General features: G+C 45.5%; 1 pseudogene; it reads left to right on the top strand.

The window, feature by feature from the left end:
• Positions 1-717: 717 nt before the first annotated feature.
• LOC121088326 overlaps positions 718-9,118 on the top strand; it is a 22,592-nt pseudogene continuing 14,191 nt past the window's right edge.

The following is a 9,118-nucleotide window of genomic DNA, read 5'->3' as shown; positions in this document are numbered from 1 at the left end:
TCTTAAGGTTGAATGTTAGGGTTAAGTCTTAGGATTAGGTCTTCCGGTTAAGACTTAGGGTTAAGTCTCAAGATTAAGTTATAAGGTTGAGTCTTACGGTTAAGTCTTAAAGTTAGGTTTTAGTGTTAACCCTTACGGTTAAGTTTTAGTGTTAAGTCTTAAGGATAAGTCTTAGGGTTAGGTCTTATGGTTAAGTCTCCATGTTAAGTCTTTGGGTTAAGTCTTAGGGATAATCTTATAGTTAAGTCTTAGGGTTAAGAATTAGTGTTAAGTCTTCGAGCTAAGTCTTAGGGTTAAGTGTTAAGTTTAAGTCTTAAGACTTAACGCTAAGACTCAACCTTAAGATTTTACTTTCAGACTTAACCCTAAGACTTTACCCTAGGACTTAACCTTAATACTTAACCCTAAGACTCAACCTTAAGACTTAGCCTAAAGACTTAATCCTAAAACTTAACTCTTAGACTTAACCCTAAAACTCAAACTTAAAACTTAACCTTAAGACTTAACCCTAAGTCTTAGTGTTTAGTCCTGCCGTCAAGACTTAGGGTTAAGTTTTAAATATTAAGCTTATTGGGTTACCGTAACGCTAACCCTAACTTAAACCTAACCCAGTCCCTCACCCTAACCCTAGCCCTAATACGCACGCGCAATAGTGGTAGTGGCAAACTGAGGGCAGCGCCTGCGCAGAACGGGCTCGACGCCCTGGGGCGGGGTTTCGGGCCACGTACGCGTATGGGCTGCGCGTACGGCGGGGGGTGGATCTTTGCCGGCCGGCGCGGCGGTGGCGGTGCGGGGCTTCCCCGGGAGCCCGGAGGACTTTCGGGCCGGGATGTGCGGCGCCGCGCTGGGTGAGCGGTCGGGCTGAGGGCGGCCGGGGGCCGGTGGGCGAGCGCGGGCGCGGCCGTGGGGCAGCGGCCGGCTGGGGGGACGTGGCGGGCCGGCGGGCGGTTCTCGTCTCCCCGGCAGTGACGGTGGTCAGCGGGCTGCTCACGGTGCTGACTTTTTTTTTTTTCCCCTCGGAGCTGCGGTACTGCCTCGGCGAGGAGGCGAGGCGGGGCGGCCCCGGTGCTCCCTTGTGGCGGCGGGGCCCGGGAGGGGGGTCGGCCCGCGGCGCCCTGCCGCCCCCCCGCCGCCTCCGGGTGCCCGGGCAGCCGCCGCAGCCGCCGCAGCTCTGCGCGGGGCTTTGTCTTTCCCCCAGCGCCGGCCGGGGCCGTGGCAGCGGGCTGGGGCCGCAGGGGCCGCATCGGGGCCCGCGGTAACGCTGTCGCAGGGGGGCGGCTCAGGAGCCTCCTCAGCCCCTGCGAGCGGGCAAGGGGAGAAGCAAGCCGGCGGCGGGATCCTCGCCCCTCGCCCCCGCCTGCTGACTTCTCTAAAAAGCGTTGCAAAGGGCAAGCGTTTAACTGCCGGGGAGGGTCGGGAGGCAGCAGCTCGGGTGTCTCGCTGATCCTGTGTCGTGACAGTCAGCTCCCGTGCGGGAGCAGCCGAGGGGAAGAGGCTTTGGATTTGCTTCCCGGTGAAACGGGGCTCTTTGTTTTTTCTTTGTATTCATCCGGAATGACAATGTACGCTGACAAATCAAGGGCAGCTAAAGTGAAGGTCAGCCTGAATGTTACTTTTCCACATGTGCCTTGTGCTTGTGAGTCGGGCTGCTGGCTGCGGAGGGATAACTGTTGTACTTGCCTTTTGTACGCTGCTTCCGAGTGCTGCGCTGCTGCTTGGGCAGTAGTTGGACTGTAACGCCAATGCCACGTGTTAGCCTTTCTCCAGCAGTTATAAAAGCAGAATGAGCGTTAAGAATCTGATTACCTTTTAACTAAATTCAAAACAAAGTTGCGGAATGAAGTGACTGGAAGCCCCGCAAGTCTGACTGGGTGTTGCTGCCGTGCATGTTATCCGCCTGTCTAGCGATCGCTCCTGCCTCTTGTTCTGCTGTGGTAATGCCTTTGGGCAATGCGTTGGGCTCTAGATGGAGTGCATCTTGGCTTCCTCCTGACCCCCCGAGATGTTACCGGTGTTTGCCTTCCTCACGTTTCACAGGGCGTGGGAAGGCCAGAGAGGCTGGAATCCTCGGCTGTTGTGTGCGGAGAAGCTGTCAGCCTTCTAAGAGAGCACGTAGCCAGCAAGCGCGTCGTGGTGCTTCGGCACCGAGCTGATACCACAGGCCTCCATCTTTTTGTGAAAAGGGATCACGAGGAAATGTGCTGATGTTGAAGGGGGAAAGGTGGCGAGGGAAGAGGTAGGAGGCAGCTTTTAGCCACTTGTAGGCTTAACTCCTATGTTCCTGAGAATGGTTCTGGGCTTTGAGGGGTTTGCTTCTGGCTTTTTGCCTTAAGCGCATCTACCTTTCAGGGTAACGCTTTCTTGGAAGTTGGAAACGGTCCTTCTGGGACACCAAACCAAACCCCGTACCTGGGAGGGCCATTTAGCGTGCTGCACCTTGTGTTTTATTCCCTGTCAATCACTTGGCCCTAGCCGTACACGCTCTCCCAGTTTGGCACGTTCTTATCCTGTTGGCTGAAAGATTCTGTCTTTTCATTTCCTCAGCTTGTCACAGGCCATAACACTTGTGTGTTCATAGACCACTTTCCTTGCTCACTGCTTTCAGATTTGAGCGTCGATGCCATGGATGTAACAGGAGAGCAGCAGCAGGACATAGAGCACAAGCCGTTTAAACAACATTTGGATAAAGCTGCCAATCGTGTGACTCCAGAAACAGAGAGACATGGTAAGATGCTATTCTGCCATTCTTGTATGGATGCTCTCATATCCTTTCCATCACCGTATGCCTGCTATGAGATTTGTGGGAACAAGGGACGGCTGAATTCACAGCGTTTTAAACACCACAAACTCCTCAAGAGTTTATAGGACACAAATCTATTACACTGGCAGATCAGACAAGCTCCTCTCTGTCTGTGTGTGTATATATATACATATTATACTTGGTCCTTTTGCGAGGCAAGTCCCTCTGAAATTGGGACAAGGACTCATTGATGCATTTCAGGAGCAAAGCTGCTGAGTGAACAGGCTTTTCCTACTAGAAATCAAGCAGCTGCTCTGGCAGAACTTGATTTTGGTTGCATCTTTAAATCCTAGGAGGCTGACAAATCGGACGAGCTGGTTAAAGAGCCTCTTTCCAGGGAAGGCTCCACTGCCTTGACCCTTAAGCCTAAATTTGTGTCTTACTACGTTTGCTTTGTGTGTGTTAATGCATACGTGATTCATAGATTTCAGTTGACTGATCAGTTACAAGTTGGAGTAAGTGGTCCTTGGCTACATAAATCTCTCCTCTGCATTTATTTTTTTACATGTTATGACTTACTGTTGTACTTCAGTACAAACCGGGAACGATTCTGGTAGTGTTGCAATCTAACAGTAATGCTGTCCTGACTTTTCAGTCTGCGTGTCTTCAGAACCTTTGGTCACTGTAGAGTATGAGCAAATGCCTCTTGCTTGCTTGAAGCTGGTGCGTGAGATAACACTGCCAGTCCTGATGTGAGAGGAGAGTTCTGGGAACAGGGTGTGTGTTGGGATGTGAAGTCAGTACCATCAGATCTGGATTTTCCAACACCTGTGTCAACAACAAGATGTCTGAGAGGTTCCAGACCACTGAATTTGCCAGAGGGGCTAGCAGGTCCATTGAGCCTTGCGTCTTAATTCTGATTTCCTGAGCTGTGGCTTGTTTGGAGTATCAAGATCTTAATCTTAAGTTGGAAACACTTCAGATCTTTTTCATCAAGGTGAGCTAAGTGTTGTCTTCTAGCTCCTACGGTACTGGCTTGAGTAGTGTTCCCAGTTGTCGGTACTGCATGTTGTACCTGCGTGAGCACCCGATCTTCCATGTCTGCCCACCAGTGCTGAAATACCTCTTCCTAGGCATCCATCCTAGCGCAGCCTCTCCCTCCACTCTCACCCACATATGCATTTTTGGTCAGGCGTCCCAGGGTAGAGAAACTGTCTTCGTTAACTAGAGTTGTAACTCCTTTGCTGAAGTGCCCTCGTGTGTTCCATCCTTTGATGCTCCACTACTCTACCAAGGAAAGTGCAGGCTTCTTTCAGACCTTGTTCCCTGCTTCTCCCAAGGTGTGTGCCACGTTGTCACGTGAAGGGGGGGGTGGGGGAGCAGTACACAGTCCTCTCAACCCAAGGTGTCTGATCTGTCTGTTAGTGCCCCAGGAAAGCAGAGACCCTTGTTCCCAACCAATCTGTCAGCATCCAAATACAGGGACCCTTCACTGAAAAGTCCTACTGGATCGAAGGGCAATTCAACTGTAGCAGCATTAGGGGGACCCCTCAGCGGGTCTTCCCGCTTTGTTTGAATGTGTTACCCGCTGCCGGCAACTGCCAGCGCCCACAAAGGACTCACACCAACAGTTCACAGAATAACACTCTTTATTAATAGGAAATTGTGACAAATCAAGGTTCATGATTGCCAGTGATAGGGCCTGTCTGCAAAAACAAGCTTTGAATTATATACAACTAAACTACATACAAGTAAATTATAGCTAATAACAGCTAGCATGAGTTAGTTATTTAGCATGCATAAAACAAAGTTCTTACCTGATAGGTGTCCCTATGGGGGAGAAAACAGGTTCAGCCCATCGACGGATCCCAGTTCTGATGGAGTCTTCCCTAATTTCTCCCTTCCTCTGTCCACTTTTATACTTCGTAGTACATTGCATATTCATTCATCATACACAGGATTAGTTACAAGTTTCTGGCTTCTAATACAAGTTAGTACGTATCCTCAGATAGCACTGCTGAAGTTCTCTGCTAACTACACATGCTCCTCAGGCGGGGTTTTGCTCTCCTTTGGGGGGGCTGTTTGAGTTGGAGGTTGTGATCTCCCACTAAGAATAAGGCAATTGTCTCTGTCTTATTTTCAACTAATTTTCTGTTGATGTCAGTGGATTGCAACACCTTATCATCCTGTTTCCTATCTTGAAGGTTTCTTTCTGCATAACTCTCAATAACAGCATTGTTTTCATACCTGTTCTTTGTTTCTCATCCTCCCCAAGGCTGACTACCTTGGTGAGAAGTCCCTGCATAACAACTGTAGAGAGTGAGTCAGCTTGACCTAGCTTTGTGAACACTGAATCAGAGTTGGGTAATCGGGGAGTTTAGACAATCCCCCCACCACCACCTTTGGACTTACTTCAGTCCAGGACCAGTCCATTCCCATCACATTTAGGCGGAGCTTGAGTGACTTTAGTCATGCATATTGTTGTTACTAACTGGTGTTGTGTGCCCAGTGAGGTGTAGTAGTACCTTGGAAGCAGGCAACTTTGAGGTGGAGGTGTGCGTTAGTATTACAATGGGATTATTTCAGCTGAGGAAAGTAATTTCACCATAATGGTTGGCTCAGCCACAGACATCTGGATTCTTCGTGTGACAACTGGTGTGCAGCTTATCAGCTGTGTGGTGCCATCTGGTTCCCTTTCCTGCAGGGAGCACGACAGCCTGGCCGTGGTGTCTCCACTCCGCACCGTCCTCCGTCACCGCTATCCACGTGCGCTGAGCTGCTGCTTAGGGAACTGTGGTGATAGAGGTTCTGTGCATGCCAACCATCCTGAAGGCCATAGCTGTATTTTACCCTAAAAAAGCTTTCCGTAATGCTACGCTTCTTTTAGGATGCAATGTTCTTGAATTCCCCCCAACTCGAGGTGATTTTCCCACACACCTGCAGGCAGCAGGACTAATGTCATCTCCTTTTGCCCGCTTGGGCTTGGGCTAAAATCCCTTCCCTGGCTATTCTTTAGCTTTTACAGCCTTTGAGCCTTCCCTTGGGCCTGGGTGATAGCCCTTTGCCATTTCAGCCTGTTCACAGCCAGCGTGAGTCTAGGTACAGACTATCTCAAGGAATTTCAGTTACACCACAAACCTGCTTTTCTGTAAATTATTTTTAGCATTTTAATTGCTTTCAAAGGGAACTACAGGAAAACCTGTCTGCATGGTGGCCTAGCATAAGCAATGATGGAAAGGTGCATCAGATGTGACCTCCGTGTCAGCTCAGTGTGCCTCAGACAGACTGCATTTGGCACTCCGTGGCGTGCTGCGCAGCTCCAGAAATTAATGCTAGGGAAAAAATGGGCAAAAATAATAGTCATGTAGAAACATGAGTTAGGAAGAAATGCTATAAATTAGGTATTTCTGTTGATTGAGGCAGTTGATCTTGCTTTGGATTTTTGGGGTGTGAACTTGATGCTGAACGGCTCGTTTTTCATTTGATGTGCCTTGAATTATTTTCAAAGAGATAGAAGAGAAGCTTATGAAATAGAATAGGTTATTGAGTCTTCCTAAAACGCTCACAACGATTATGTAAAAAGCCAAAGTGAAGGATGATGGAATAAAATTCTGTGCTTTATAAGTAAATACAGTACACTTAAACCTGATCTCCGTGCAGAGTCCTAGCTATTTCTGTTTTTAAAATCCAAAAGAAGTTTAGGAAGTCTTAGAGGTTAGTATTGTGGGAAGTAAATGGCTCTTCCACAAAAAATTCCATGTAAGCAAGGCTTTTTAGAACCAATTTCAAAAAGAATTGTTCAACTACAGCCAGTTAGCAGTTTAATGTTGAAACGTATACTTGCTCTCCTATAAAGCAGTATTTCATTTGCATTTCAGTGTTTTGAGTCATGACAAATTTGGGAAGAGCCTGAGGGAAACCTTTCATCCTGCGATACAGAAGGTAGGAGGTGACTTCTTTTTTTTTGTTTGGTTGTGGCTTTTTATTATTTTCTGGAAAAATAAGTCGTTACGTATAAATGCTAGTGGTTTGTTTCTTTCAGTAGCAGGATAATAATGAGGAGTAGGGTTACAGTTACAAAAGAAGCTGCCTTTATCAGTTGAACTGGCTACTTTGAAATTAAACCAATATAAGAGTACGTTACAGGGGGTTTTGTGCTGTCTTCAGTACCGGTGTGCTAAAGATATTGTTTTGTTTATAGGATTTATTGGCTCTTGAAGAGCAAGAGGTAAATGTAAACTTTTCACTCCTAGCACTCACTTGGTGATGTATAACGACTTAGATAGCAATTGCTTATTGCAGTAAAAAAATGTGGTATTTCTGTGCAACACATGAGATCAAAAATCATTTTAGGCACCGGCATAATATATCGTATTAATAGATGACCAACTTAGTAATATCATAAAATTCATAACCTATGATCAAAAGTAAATTATTAGGTATATGCTACTCGAGGATGTAATGGAGCTGGTATGAAGTGTATACTCCCGTGTGTAGGACATATACAAAAGATGTATATAAAAGTCCTTAGAGGAAACATTATTTTAGGTCTTTTGTTTGATTGTCTGTTTGTCCTGTAATATTTGGTTTTATTTCTCAGGGACCTGTGAATTTTAAATTTGGAGTCCTTTATGCTAAGGATGGGCAGCTTACAGATGATGAAATGTTCAGCGATGGTGAGTTTTTCACCTTTTCCTTGGCTGAAGGTTGCATAAAATATTGAGCTTCCTTGTGAGTCCAAACATTCGCAGTCGTGACCCTCTTAGAATTCATCTTGCGAGCCTTGAAGATTTGTATATAAATCAAATTGTTATACTGAATAAACTGTTTCTTTTTCTCTAGTGGGCGTTCCCACAATTAAGTGGTGTGGAGCTGAAGGGGACTACGATGTAATGGTGATGGAGCCGTTTGGACCAAGTATTGAAGATCTCTTCAGGTTTTGTTAAGGAAATTTAGTCTCGAGACAGTCCTATTACTCGCTGACCAAATGGTAGGAACCTGCTTTGTTGATCTTGATGGTGCAGTATGTTGGAATATTAAGATTCCTCGAGAGATCAGAACCAAATACGTTGTTTCTGTAATTTAGAGGTGAATAGGCCTGTATCATTAAAGGAAAGACTCAAAATTGGTTTTCTCTTAAATACAAAGTGCCCCATCTAAAGTGATTACAAAGTCTTCATTGATTTTTAAAAAGCAGACTTGCGCTGTTTGCAAACAGTCTGTTGCACTGCTCAAAGACAAAAGAAGTTCGTCCGAGAAAGTTTTTGGAAACAAATGTAAAATAGACACGGGGAAAGAGCTGGAGAGGTTTATGTGTTGTCTATTGAATTATGTTCTCTTTAATGCCCTTACATTTTACAATAAAAAGTTTCATTACCTCTTTTAGTGTTAAAGACAATGTTGCTAGTGTTTTTATAAGGAAAAAAGTGTATGCCTAGTCTGTCGAGTGATATTTTTTTTTTCTTTCCACTTTATCTAGACTAGTTGAATTGAATACATTCACTCTAAGAACTTCATCCACCGAGATGTGAAGCCAGACAACTTCATAATGGGCCTTGGGAAAAAAGGCAATCTTGTCTACATAATAGACCCTGGATTAGCAAAGAAGTATCGAGACGCTCGAACTCGCCAACATATTCCATATCGTGAAAATAAAAACTTAACAGGAACTGCCTGTTATGAATCCATCAACACGCATCTTGGAATCGGTGAGCTGGAGAAAGCAGTAAATAGAAACTTTAGTAGTGTCGACGCACATAATTTTAGCACAAGTAGATGCTGCTTTAATGAGGCATAGAAGACGGTCCTTATTTATGGCACTTAACAGTGCAGTGTGCTTGGCCTCTTATCTCTTGATGGGGTGGGATTTGATCAGATTGTAATTCTCGGGAATTAACGCTTTTTTTTTAATACTTGCAAGGGTGATAGGTTTTTTCTTGTACTGGATGAGTTTATCATGGGCATAGTAACTCTCAATTATCTCTTGTTTTTCAGAGGGTTTTTATGAGTCTTGTTGCACAGTCTTTTGTTTTTCCAGTACTCCTAATGAGTCCACTTTTTTATACTGTTGTAGAGCAATCTCGCAGAGATGACTTGGAGTCCTTGGGCTATGTACTGATGTATTTTAACCTGGGCTCCCTCCCCTGGCACGGACTGAAAGCAGCAACACAGAGGCAGAAATAGGAACGTATCAGTGAAAAGAATCTGTCTACACCCGTTGAGGTTTTGTGTAAAGGATACTCCTGTAAGTTACTTTTCCATGGCACTAGGCTTACGTGTTCGTGTTTTAGTGGGATTTCTTTTTGCTTTACACTGAATTCTACTAGTCTTGTGTCTGTCTTTTTTTTTTTTTTTTTTTTGTAAATTCCCCCAACCCTG

The sequence above is a fragment of the Falco naumanni genome, chromosome 5 (genome assembly GCF_017639655.2).
Source record: "Falco naumanni isolate bFalNau1 chromosome 5, bFalNau1.pat, whole genome shotgun sequence".
NCBI lineage: Eukaryota > Metazoa > Chordata > Aves > Falconiformes > Falconidae > Falco > Falco naumanni.
Note: the sequence above shows the minus strand (reverse complement) of the source record. Positions and strands in the feature narration are given on the sequence as shown.